Source organism: Odocoileus virginianus, chromosome 30 (genome assembly GCF_023699985.2).
Source record: "Odocoileus virginianus isolate 20LAN1187 ecotype Illinois chromosome 30, Ovbor_1.2, whole genome shotgun sequence".
Taxonomy (NCBI): domain Eukaryota; kingdom Metazoa; phylum Chordata; class Mammalia; order Artiodactyla; family Cervidae; genus Odocoileus; species Odocoileus virginianus.
The window spans coordinates 21,510,836-21,523,713 of NC_069703.1; positions in this window are offsets into that span (position 1 = coordinate 21,510,836).

A 12,878-nucleotide genomic window follows, 5' to 3' on the forward strand; every position below is an offset into this window, starting at 1 on the left:
CTGCTATATAGCACGGGAACTCAGCTTGGTGCTTTGTGATGACCTAGAGGAGTGGGATTGGGGAGGTAGGATAGGAGGGAGGTTAAAGAGGCAGAGGATACATGTATACACAAAGCTGATTCATGTTGTTGTACAACAGGAACTAACACAACATTGTAAAGCAGTTATCTTCCAATTTAAAAAAAAGGAACACAATAAATTAATTTAAAATGGCATACCAGAACTTAATGTTCTACTCATTATACAGAGCCGACTGGGACAGGAAACTGTTCTGTAGACCATAGCAATGGTCAGCTCACCGTTGCAAAACAGGCCAATCAGTGTCCCCTGCAGAGAGCACATGCCCAGATGGTTCAAGGAAACACCAAAGAAGACTTGCTTTCAGCAGTATGGTCTGGTTTGGCAGCGTCACTTGATGCCTCTGAGCTAAAAGTTATTTGTTCTTATTCTTGTCTTTTTCTTTTACCTTGTAGCCACTCTTCTTGTTGTTCTCAATGTTAGACAATCTCTGCCCCACCCCTACCCCCACCTGGAGCCATCCTCTGCCTTTCTGCCCTGCTCTGCTCTGAGGCTGGGCCCTAAAGACAGCATTTACAGTGGGTGTGTGGCTGGGTTTAGTCACACTGAGGACACTGGTAGGAGATCAAAAGATCAGGAATATTCTTGTCCTACCACCTCCCTGCTTCAGCCTGCTTCTGGGGACTTGACTGCACCCATACCCTCCCACGGCTCGTGCCAAGAAGCCTTATTTCCCCACCGACTTCCTACAGGGCTCCAAGGACACCATGCCCCATGCCTTGTCCTCAGCCCTGGGGATGGAAGCAGCTGCCCCACAGATGCTCCTTTGTGGGAGCTCAGCATTACTTGTCCTTCCCTTTAAGGAAGGGAATCCCATCCTCACCTTCTGAAGCAGCACCTTCAATAGCATCTCTGCACTGAGTTCTGTTTCCTGCTTGGACCCTGCCTGCTCCAGGCATACTCAGCTCCTGGCTGTGTCTCAAATACTCTAAGCAGGACCCTGTCTCAGGGCCCTTCCATCTCCTTTTCCATTTCCCTGGAATGCTCATCTCCCAGATTTCTGCTCAGCTCACCTCCTTGCCTCCTTCAGGTCTCTTTTCAAATGGTACCCAATCAGAGATGCACTTTTTCACTACCCCTGTAAAATGGCAACCTCTTCTCATCCCCTTGCACTTGTCACTCTTCTCTTCTCTTTCCCTACTCCGATTCTCTTCATAATCCATTTTATCATTTGACATACCATATAGTTATTGATGGGGCTTCCCAGGTGGTGCTAGTGGTAAAGAATCCACCTGCCAATGCAGGAAATGTAAGAGATGCCACAGGTTCGATTTCTGGGTTGGAAGATGCCCTGGAGGAGGGCAGCGCAACCCACTCCAGGATTCTTTCTTGGAGAATCCCATGGACAGAGGAGTGTGGTGGGCTATAGTCCATGGGGTCGCAAAGAGTCAGACATGACTGAAATGACTTAGTGCGCATGCACACATAGTTATTGATTTGGATTTTTTTTTGTCTCTTTTCCCAAGCCAGAATGAAACCTCCTTTATAGTTCATTGCTAAACTTAAACAGTTCCAGGAAGATGATAGGTATTCCATAAACATTTCTTGAATGAATAAATGCATTGTGTAGGTATTGCTTAACTCTTTCCTTCATAACTTCAGGCTTTGAACTCTGTGTGCAGATTTTTTCCAGAACTCCCTCACACCAACTTAGGAAATAATTACTGAATATTTCACAAGTGCTTGGATCTGTACTCAGAGATTCTGGATGCAGCATTAAGAGAAATCAAGGCACAAGAGGAAAATAACTCCCAAATTCCAATAGCTACCAGGATTTGGGATCTAAAGATAAGCCTCCAAAACTTGGAGGAAGGTACAGGAGCGGCCTATACAGCCAAAGAAGGAATGGATGCCTTTAGGAGACAGATCAGGGATGGGTGGGACTGGGCCAGAAAGAAGGAAGAAAGGGTAAGTGTTTAAGGGAATAAGCCATGTGGTAAGACCAAAGATTTTTGTCCCTGCAGAAGAAAGGACATTTCTTTTCACATTGAGCATCCTTTTTTAAGAGAAATTCCAACCTCTCTCGTGTTGCTTAGGCAACATCTTACCTCAAGCTCTTCATCTTCTGAATAAGGAGCCTTAGGAACTTGCACCTCCTCCTTCACAAGAGTCTAGGAAACTTCTAAGAGGAGAAAGTGATCATCTCAAAATGAAGCCCTGTTGGTCCTGAGGGAAATGTAATATTCCATTTCCTTCATTCATTCTGACCCTTCTCTAGCAAACACTAAGAAGTAACTCAGAGGTTGTAAGACCTGGAATCTTGGGCTCACCATGACCTGACCACACACACACCATATAACCCTACAGACTCCCTGCGCTTTCCCACCTAGAGCCATGCTGGACCCCTGACCATCCTTGGTCTTTACTAATTTTAGCCATTCTATAGGAGTGCAGGGATATCTCATTATGGTTTTGCATTTCTCTAACAACTAATGGTGGTGGTTGGTGGTTTAGTCACTAAGTCGTGTCCGACTCTTGTGACCCCATGGACTATAGCCCACCAAGTTCCTCTGTCCATGGGATTCTCCAGGCAAGATCACTGGAGTGGGTTGCCATTTCAGCATATTTTCACATGCTTATTTTTCATCTGTGTATTTTTTGGTGAATTTTCCAAGTTAATTGCCCATTTTTAATTTCATTATTTCTTTATATTCTGTATAGAAGTCTTTATCAGAGAAGTGATTTGCAAATATTTTCTCCCAGTCTGTAGCTTAAATTTTTATTTTCTGAATAGTGTCTTTCAAAGAGCCAAGGTTTTACATTTTGATGAAGTATAACTTATCAGTTTGTTCTTTTATGGACCATGCTTTTCTATCATATCTAAGAAACCATCACCAAACCCAAAGTCACAAAGGTTTTCCTTTTCCTCCTGTGTTTTGGAAATTTTTCTGTTATCTAGTTAATCCCATTGTGATCAGAGGACATATTTTGTATGATTTTAGTTCTTTTAAATCTGCTAAGATTTGTTTTATGATCCAGGATGTGGTCTATCTTGATGAATGTTCCATGTGTTCTTGAAAAGAATGTGTAGTCTGCTGTTACTAGATGGACTGTGTGTAAATGCCAATTATGTCCAGTTGGTTGATGGTGTTGTTCAGTTCTTCTATATACCTGCTGATTTTCTGTCTACTAGCTCCATCAATTATGGAGAGAGGACTTGTGAAGTCTCCAGCTATATATATAGAGCTGTCTATTTCTCTTTTCAGGTCTGTCAGTTTGTTCCTTCAAATATTTTGGAGCTCTGTTGTTAGAGGCAAAACATTTAGCACTGGTATGACTTCTTTATGAATTTATTATTTTTTTTCATTATGTGATCATGAATATAATGTGCCTCTTTATCCCCAGCAATTAATTTTTCTATGAGACCTACTTTGTCTCAAATAGCTGCCCCATGAGGGTTTTATTTTTTTAGAATTTCTTAATTTTATTTATTTTTTAAATTAAAATGTATTTTAGTTGGAGGATAATTGCTTTACAATATTGTGTTGATTTCTGCCGTATATCAGCATGAATGAGCCATAGGTATACATATTGTCCAGGCTTTGCATTCAATGGGAGACACAGACTAGAGTGTACTTACTCCATCTTACCCAAAACAAGAACATTCTTATGTAATGTTTTTAAATGGGAAAAAAATTATATTTTCATTTTTCCTATATTTTTCTAACTAGAAATAATAAGACAAAGCAGCCAAAACATTCGCCTAACCTGGATTTGTCCTTCAGAAGAATGGGGTCATTTTTCTGTATATCTCCATGTGGCATGACTCAAGATCATTTGATAAGGACTCTAAATAAATTCTAAGGAAAATTTCATGGAACTAACAAGGAATGCAGTCACTTCTGGGCTGTCTGAGTTGTTTATTGGTTGATTAAAACATGACAGTTATTCACCTGGGTTCCTATCTTCAAGAGCCAAGTACACCCTGCCCTTGGAACAGCAAAACCAACCTTAACTGGATATGAAGGGTGCCACTGCACCTGAGCGGTTAGATAGGACTGACATTCCCTCTGCCAGAAGAGAACTGTAGCAATGGTTGAGTACTTCTGCATACAAGCACTTTACCAGATACTGTTCACACGTTATTTAATCTAGGGTCCTCACCACAACCAGAAGGTTGGTATTACTTGCACCATTTAGAGTTAAGAAATCTGAGTAAGTTTAAGGCACTTCCCAAGTTCCCAGAGCTACTAAGTAGTGAGACCCAATTAGAGTCTGGCTCCAGAGTCTTTACTCCTCTCACACATTATGCTGCCCCTTGGGAGAAGTATTTACATCTGATTACTCTTTGTGCAGCTAAGATTTTACACCCAGTAGATGCCATAAATGGATTCATTACTTTAATAATGAACACTAGCCTATATCTTGTTGGGATTTTTTTCTCCTTTTCTTCCTGTCATTTTCCTTGCTCCCCACTGTGTCCTCCAAAGGGACCCTGAAATTCTCAGAAATCTGACATCCAACATCTGGTGAGTTAGAAACACTGGAATGATTGGCTAGATTTTTCAGTTTCAGTCCAGATGCTAAGCATCGTGGAGACACTACAAACCCTGTCTAGTCCTTCCTCTGTGCCTTCCCAACACAGCCAGTGCTGGGATCTGCGTACAGCCAGCATCTCATAAATGCTGCCAGCTGGTCCAGGACTTGGCCCGTCCATGCTTCCTGCTTCTCTGCTCCTGGGCACCTGCTTTTTATCTCACTTTCCTCACACCTCTGGAGACCCTACAGTCAACTCTCTAAGTTTCTATAAAAGGGATTCTTGTATCTGATGAGATACTGGATATTGTTACCTTTGAGGCTGTTTCAAATGCTAATATTCTGTGCCCCTGTGATTCTAGGAAAGTCGCATCAGCTGATGGCCAGCTGTTGGGAAGAGCAAAGAGACATGTGACAAAGCTTCTGCTTTATGAATGAGAAAACGTCAAACAATGTGCTTTCTTTGACCTATAAGCCACTGACCATACTAAGAAGTAGCTCTCAAACCTTAAAGTGATAAAAATTCTGTGTGTGCTTGACATAATGCTGTTTCCCTGGCCTAGCTAAAAGATGCTGAATCAATAGGTGTGCTAGGGCACAGGATTCTGCTGGTTGTTTTATTTTTTTCCTGGTGCAATTTATTTATTTGTTTTTAATTGGAGGACAATTGTTTTACAGTACTGTGCTGGCTTCTGCCATACATCAACATGACTCAGCCGTAGGTATGCATATGTCACCTCCCTCTGGAACCTGCCTCCCACCTCTCACCCCATCGCACTCCTGTAGGTAGTCACAGAGCACCGGGTCTGATCTCCCTGTGTCATAGAGCGAATTCCCACCGCCTATCTATTTTATACATAGTAATGTCAATGTCTCAGTCCTGCTCTCTCTATTCATCCCATCAGGATTCTGCAGTTTTAACAAGTGCCCACAGGTAATTCTAATACAGGTAGATCACAGCACCCCTTAAGAAGTCTTGACCTAAAGGAAAAGTGTTAGTAGGTTCACCTTGTTTTACACAACACTTAGATCAGCAGACTCAGTTTCGACCCCTGATGTGGGAAGATTCCCCTGGGGGAGGAAATGGCAAGCAGCTCCAATTCTTGCCAGGAAAATCCCGTGGACAGAGGAGGCTGGCAGACTCTTGTCCATGGAGTCGCAAAGAGTCAAACACAACTGAGCACAGTACCACCGTTAGATCAACAAGCTCTCAGCATAAGTGGGCTGAGGGTGGTTCATTCCAAACATAAGTGTTTTTGCCTAAATTAAGAAATAGAATATCAATAATAGTAATAATAACAATAGCTACGGCTTGCCTGAGGATTAACAATTCTAGCACCCATTATCCGTTTAATTCTCAAACCTTGTCTAAGCAGATGCTACTGTCCACATTTTAAAGAAGGCAAAATGGAAACGTATGGGCAAATTTACATCACAGTTGGTACTTGGCTAAGTCTAGACTTGAGCATAGGCTTATGTGAATCCAAAGACAGTACTCACTCCACACTTCCTCTCCTCCCAGTAATGACTTTGGGGAAAAAGAAGACTCATTATTACATATAAGCTCTGCTTGGTATTAACCTACGTCCCTTAAAAATAGAAAGAAATATGTTTGCTCATAAAGAAAAGCCCCTGACAATGAGCCCAGGGGAAGTCATGGAGTCTTCCATTAAATGTCTTTAAAGCATAAAGAACTCAATTAAGCTTCATCCTTCCTGAAGGCAGAGAACCAGAAAAGATGACCTCTCCAAGTCTTTTTGGGGGGCCAAGAATTCCATTAAATGCTGCCCTCTACTAAATATCTGTCTCCGAGCTCAGGGACTCGCTGCAGTCAGCTTTGCAGCCTGTGGGTGCAAACATCTGGAAGGCAGCTGTTTGATTTTGTAGGTGCCGGAGGACACACAGCTGAGCGGCGCAGCTGAGGGGACAGGGGAGGAAATGTCTTACATTGATGTAGCGCCTTCTGATGCTCCCCAAGCCCCCTTCAACAGGGAAGCGATGGGGGGGCAGGAGGTGACTGGAGGGCCACCAGCTGTGGACTGGCTGCACAGGGGAGCGTTTAAGACCGGGACAGGAAGCGAAACACACAAGGGCAGTCAGTCTCAGGGAGAGGTCGGAGGGAAGTGGAGGGGAACGGGGCTAAATCTTCCTGCCTGAGGCTGCTCTGCGGAGGGCCTGCTTAAACTCAGACACCGAAGACGCTCTCACTTCCAGATCTCCTCTGGGAGGTATAAGGAGGAAGGGGAAAGAGCATTTTTCTTTCATTAAAAACCAAGGGTCATACAGACCATATCAGCGTGCGCCACCATTTCATATTCTGACCTGAAAATGGCTATGGGTTCAAAGAGCCCACCAGCTCTCACATGGGCAAGAAGTAGCCTCAGTTTTCTTTTTTTTAAATCTATTTGTATCGTATTCCAAGTCTCTAACATCCCAGGTGGGGGAAAAAAATCAGCTTCCATTCTCATGAGTTTTCTCCCCAGAATTGCGCCAACTTTGAAGAGGCCCATATGAGTGTAGATAATTGATTCAGCTGATACCTTCTGGGATGTCCCTTGTGCCAGCCTGGATAGTCCCTATAGATCCAAAGTCCACTGTGCCCCGACCCCAGTCTCCCTAGGTCCCCACACCACCATTCACTCCAAGACAGCCTCTTCTCAGAACACCCTCCCTTCCAGCTTACCTGTGGATGTCTACACTCTGCCTGCCATAAGACTTTTGCCTCCCTCCTTTCCGCCTCCCACTTCCACTGAGAAAATTGCCTGGTGGCTTTATTCATTTACAAAAGATAGAGACTTTGATTTCAATGTGACTTCTGTGATCCATTCTGCAAGGAAAGGAATTAATAAAACATAAAGCTTAGCATAAACTTTTTATGTGCTAAGCACTGTTTTAAGCACATTATATATGTTCACTCATTTAATTCTCACAAAATAACATGAAGTGAGTCCTAGGGTCATCCCACTTTACAGACAAGGAAAGTGAGGCTCAAAGAGGCTAACTTTTTTAAAATTAATTTTTATTGGCATATAGTTGCTTCACAATGTTGTGGTTGTTTCTACTGTACAGAAAAATAAATCATATTTATTTTATACATATAATATACAGACATATAACTTTTTATTTAAAGGCACACAGGTGGGCAGTGGCAGAACTGGGGTTTGAAACCCAGTCTGTCTCTATAGTCTGTGATCCATGTTATAAACATTACTTCACAAAATTTACCTCTTTGAAACTAGAAAAGATAGAAATACAGATTAAAACACATACAAATTAACATTTAAAAATTATTTTCCCTCACTAGGAGGTAAGTGAATAAGTTTCCTAGACATGGCTTAGATACTCACCCAGGACCTCTGAGATACTAAATAAGCTTGCGTGCATGCATGTTAAGTCCAGCTATGTGACTCTATGGATTGTAGCCCAGCAGGCTCCTGTTCATGGGATTCTCTGGGTAAGAATACTGGAGTGGATTGCCATGCCCTCCTCCAGGGGTCTTTCTGACCCAGGGATCGAACTTGAATCTCCTGCACTGCAGGCAGATTCTTTACAGCTGAGCCACTGGTGATGCCCGCTATATAAGCTTGAAAAACAAAAGTGAAAGTGAAAATGAAAGTCGCTCAGTCATGTCAGACCCTTTGCAACCCCATGGACTATACAGTCCACGGAATTCTCCAGGCCAGAATACTGGAGTGGGTAGCCTTTCCCTTCTCCAGGGGATCTTCCCAACCCAGGGATCGAACCCAGGTCTCCCGCATTGCCGGCAGATTCTTTACCAGCTGAGCCATCAGGGAAGCCCTTATAAGCGTTCAGTTCAGCTCATTTCAGTCGCTGAGTCGTATCCAACTCTTTGCGACCCCATGAATCGCAGCATGCCAGGCCTCCCTGTCCATCACCAACTGTGGGAGTTTAATCAAACCCATGTCCATCGAGTCGGTGATGCCATCCAGCCATCTCATCCTCTGTCGTCCCCTTCTCCTCCTGCCCACAATCGCTCCCAATATCAGGATCTTTTCCAATGAGTCAACTTTTTACATGAGGAGGCCAAAGTATTGGAGTTTCAGCTTCAGCATCAGTCCTTCCAATGAACACCCAAGACTGATCTCCTTCAGGATGGACTGGTTGGATCTCCTTGCAGTCCAAGGGACTCTCAAGAGTCTTCTCCGACACCACAGTTCAAAAGCATTGATTTTTGGCACTCAGCTTTCTTCACAGTCCAACTCTCACATCCATACATGACCACTGGAAAAACCATAGCCTTGACCAGATGGACCTTTGCTGGCAAAGTAATATCTCTGCTTTTTAATATGCTATCAAGGTTGGTCATAACTTTCCTTCCAAAGAGTAAGTGTCTTTTAATTTCATGGCTGCAGTCACCATCTGCAGTGATTTTGGAGCCCAAAAAAATAAAGTCTGACACTGTTTCCACTGTCTCCCCATCTATTTCCCATGAGGTGATGGGACCAGATGCCATGATCTTAATTTTCTGACTGTTAAGCTTTAAGCCAACTTTTTCACTCTCCTCTTTCACTTTCATCAAGAAGCTTTTCAGTTCCTCTTCACTTTCTGCCATAAGGGTGGTGTCATCTGCATATCTGAGGTTATTGATATTTCTCCTGGCAATCTTGATTCCAGCTTGTGCTTCTTCCAGACCAGTGTTTCTCATGATGTACTCTGCATATAAGTTAAATAAGCAGGGTGACGATATACAGCCTTGACGTACTCCTTTTCCTATTTGGAACCAGTCTGTTGTCCCATGTCCAGTTCTAACTGTTGCTTCCTGACCTGCATACAGGTTTCTCAAGAGGCAGGTCAGGTGGTCTGCTATTCCCATCTCCTTCAGAATTTTCCACAGTTTATTGTGATCCACACAGTCAAAGGCTTGGGCGTAGTCAATAAAGCAGAAATAGATGTTTTTTGGAACTCTCTTGCTTTTTCAATGATCCAGTGGATATTGGCAATTTGATCTCTGGTTCCTCTGCCTTTTCTAAAACCAGCTTGAACATCTGGAAGTTCACAGTTCATGTATTGCTGAAGCCTGCTTGGAGAATTTTGAGCATTACTTTACTAGCGTGTGAGATGAGTGCAATTGTATGGTAGTTTGAGCATTCTTTGGGATTGCCTTTCTTAGGGATTGGAATGAAAATGGACCTTTTCCAGTCCTGTGGCCACTGCTGAGTTTTCCAAATTTGCTGGCATATTGAGTGCAGCACTTTCACAGCATCATCTTTCAGGATTTGAAATAGCTCAACTGGAATTCCATCACCTCCACTAGCTTTGTTCATAGTGATGCTTTCTAAGGCCCACTTGACTTCACATTCCAGGATGTCTGGCTATAGATGAGTGATCACACCATTGTGATTATCTGGGTCGTGAAGATTTTTTTTGTACAATTCTTCTGTGTATTCTTGCCACCTCTTCTTAATATCTTCTGCTTCTGTTAGGTCCATACCATTTCTGTCCTTTATTGAGCCCATTTTTACACGAAATGTTCCCTTGGTATCACTAATTTTCTTGAAGAGATCTCTAGTCTTTCCCATTCTGTTGTTTTCCTCTATTTATTTGCATTGATCGCTGAGGAAGGCTTTCTTATCTCTCCTGGCTATTCTCTGTAACTCTGCTTATAAGCGTACCTATGCTCAAATGCCAACAGCAAAGAAATGGGCAAGAGAAGAGTTTTTTAAAATAATTGAAAAGCAAATTCTGCCTCAAAAAGATTAACCTGGAATAGACCAAATATTAAACCAGAAGTAACTAATTTACACTGAGGAGAACGGTAAAAAGTTTCAACAACAGCAAAATGGTGACTGAGTTCAATTTCAAAAAAATAAATAAAGTTAAATTTCTAAAAATCTGAGTTGAGTGATGTTTTTACCCAGTGCATATGTTCTCTATCAGCTAGTAAAGCAGAAGTGTTTTTTGTTTTTAGGAACTTCTACAGTTAGGGATAAGGAGAGAGGACCCAAAAATTTCAAATAGAACTATCAGATGGCAACATATTTTCCATCATAAAAAGTAAATCATGTTTCCACATCACCATCCTCGATCTCTCTTCTGTTCTCTGCTCAAAGTTCTTGGTCATTTGAAGGCAACATGGCACAGCCCCAGTCCTTATTATTCTCCCAAAACTACCTCCACTCCTATATCCTCCACCTGAGTGTATCCTGCACCTCAGTCTCCCAAGCCTGAGTGTATTCTCCACCTCAGTTTCCCAAGCCTGAAACCCAAGAGTCAGACTGTATTTTTCTTTCTCTATGATCACTCAGTGGTGCCCAGTTCTTTGTTACCCCATGTCCTGTAGCCCACCAGGTTCCTCTGACCATGGAGATTCTCCAGGAAAGAATACTGGAGTGGGCTGACATGCCCTCCTCCAGGGGATCTTCCCAACCCAGGGATCAAACCCAGGTCTCCCGCATTGCAGGTGGATTCTTTACCATCTGAGCCACCAGTAAAGCCCCTCAGCCTCTAGTACCAATCGTTTTTTGAAAACTACTGACCCTTCCTCCCAGGTCTCTTTCAATTTCACTTCTTCTCCATCCCTACTTCTACTGTAGTGCGTTCAGGTCCCCATTACTGTTACCTAGGTGTTTCTCCACCAACGAAGGCTAGTCTCCCAGCCTCCTTTCTCTTCTTCCTCTAATCCCACTCTTTTTTACTGCTCCCATCATCTTATGACTATGCTCTCTCTCCCATGGTTTCCAAAAACCTATAGTAGAAGCTCAGGTGTCCTCACTGGCTTTCAAGGTTGGCATTATTAGGTCCCAAGCCCATCTTACTAATTTCCCTTCCTTCTCCTGAACACCACAGACCCTCTGTTGCAACGCACCAGACAGCCACAATTCATGCAAAATATCCCCCCACCTTTTTTTCCTGTTGTGTTGTGGGTTTTTGCATGTGTCGTTTCCTCCCCTGGGTTCACTTTCCCTTTCCTCTGCCCAAAGCACTTCTACATGGCTTTCAAGAATCATGGAACCATATATACTAACACATGTAAAACAGATAGCCATTGGGAATTGGCTGTATGACTCAGGGAACTCAAACCAGGAACCTAGAGGGATGGGATGAGGTGGGAGCTGGAAGGTGGAAGGGAGGCTTAAGAGGGAGGGGTATATGTATACCTATGGCTGACCCATATTGACATATGGCAGAAACCAACACAATATTGCAATTATCCTTCAATTAAAAATAAATAATTTTTTTAAAAAGAATCAATTGCCATGTCACCTCCGTGATGACACCTCCTCCACTTGCCTAAACAACTTTAGCATCTTGTATAGAATCACAAAATTTGCATTTACACACAAAGAAATAAATACAATCAAGTTGGATGTATTCTCACCCCAGGCTATGAGTTCCTGTACATCCCTAGTAATATAAATTTGCCTAGCACACAGAGGAAATTCTGACTTTCTTGAGTGAATAGTGGGTATAATAGTACAAAGCATTTTTATTAAACACAATCTCATTTTATCACATTAGAAGTCATCATAGAGTATGCTCAGAAGGGTAGAACATCTAGCACTGAATCTTAGCTCTACTTGCCTGCTTTCTTACCTTGAGCAATTTACTTAAACTCTCTCTGCCTCAGCTTCCTCATCTGCAAAATGAGATACTATTAGCACAGACTTAAAATAATGTCCAGCAAATAAGACTCAATAAACTATGATTACTATTCTCAGTAATATGATTACTTTTTTACTTTGTAAAGAGTATTTACAAGATATCATTACTAAGACCTCTCTCACATGTAGCCCTTTGCTTTCAATGGTTTGGAATCTAAAACTGAGGAAATCAAGCACACAACTTTCTCATTTATAATATACTCCATTTGTCAGTGTTTTAAAACAAAGGTAAAAGGCACTTCTTCATAAGACCTTTCTTGCTAGTTTCTCTCTGTGACTTGCCTGTCAGTTCCAGGAGACAGATGCCATGTTTATACCCTGCCTGTTTACTCAGTTTCCTTTCCACTCTATGGGTTTCTCATAGCAAGACTTCTCTGTGGACCTAAGAACCTCCTGGGGAACATGTTAAACAACAGAGCCCCAAGGTACACTCAGATTCTGACTCAGTAGATGTGGAATAGAGCCCCAGCATCTATTTTTATAGTTCCTAAACTGATTGTGTTGTAAATAGCACATGCTCTTCCTCCTGGGAAATCCTGCCCTGCTAACTCCTACCCAAAAGCAAGCAGGGGATCGAGCAGTCTTCCAGAATCTTCCAGAACAAAAGGAGGAGGTGGGAGCAGTCCCAGCAGCTGGAAGGCACGTATTGCAGCATCTCTTTATCAGCAGTGTTGCTAAGCCTTCTGTCAGCACTTCATAAAC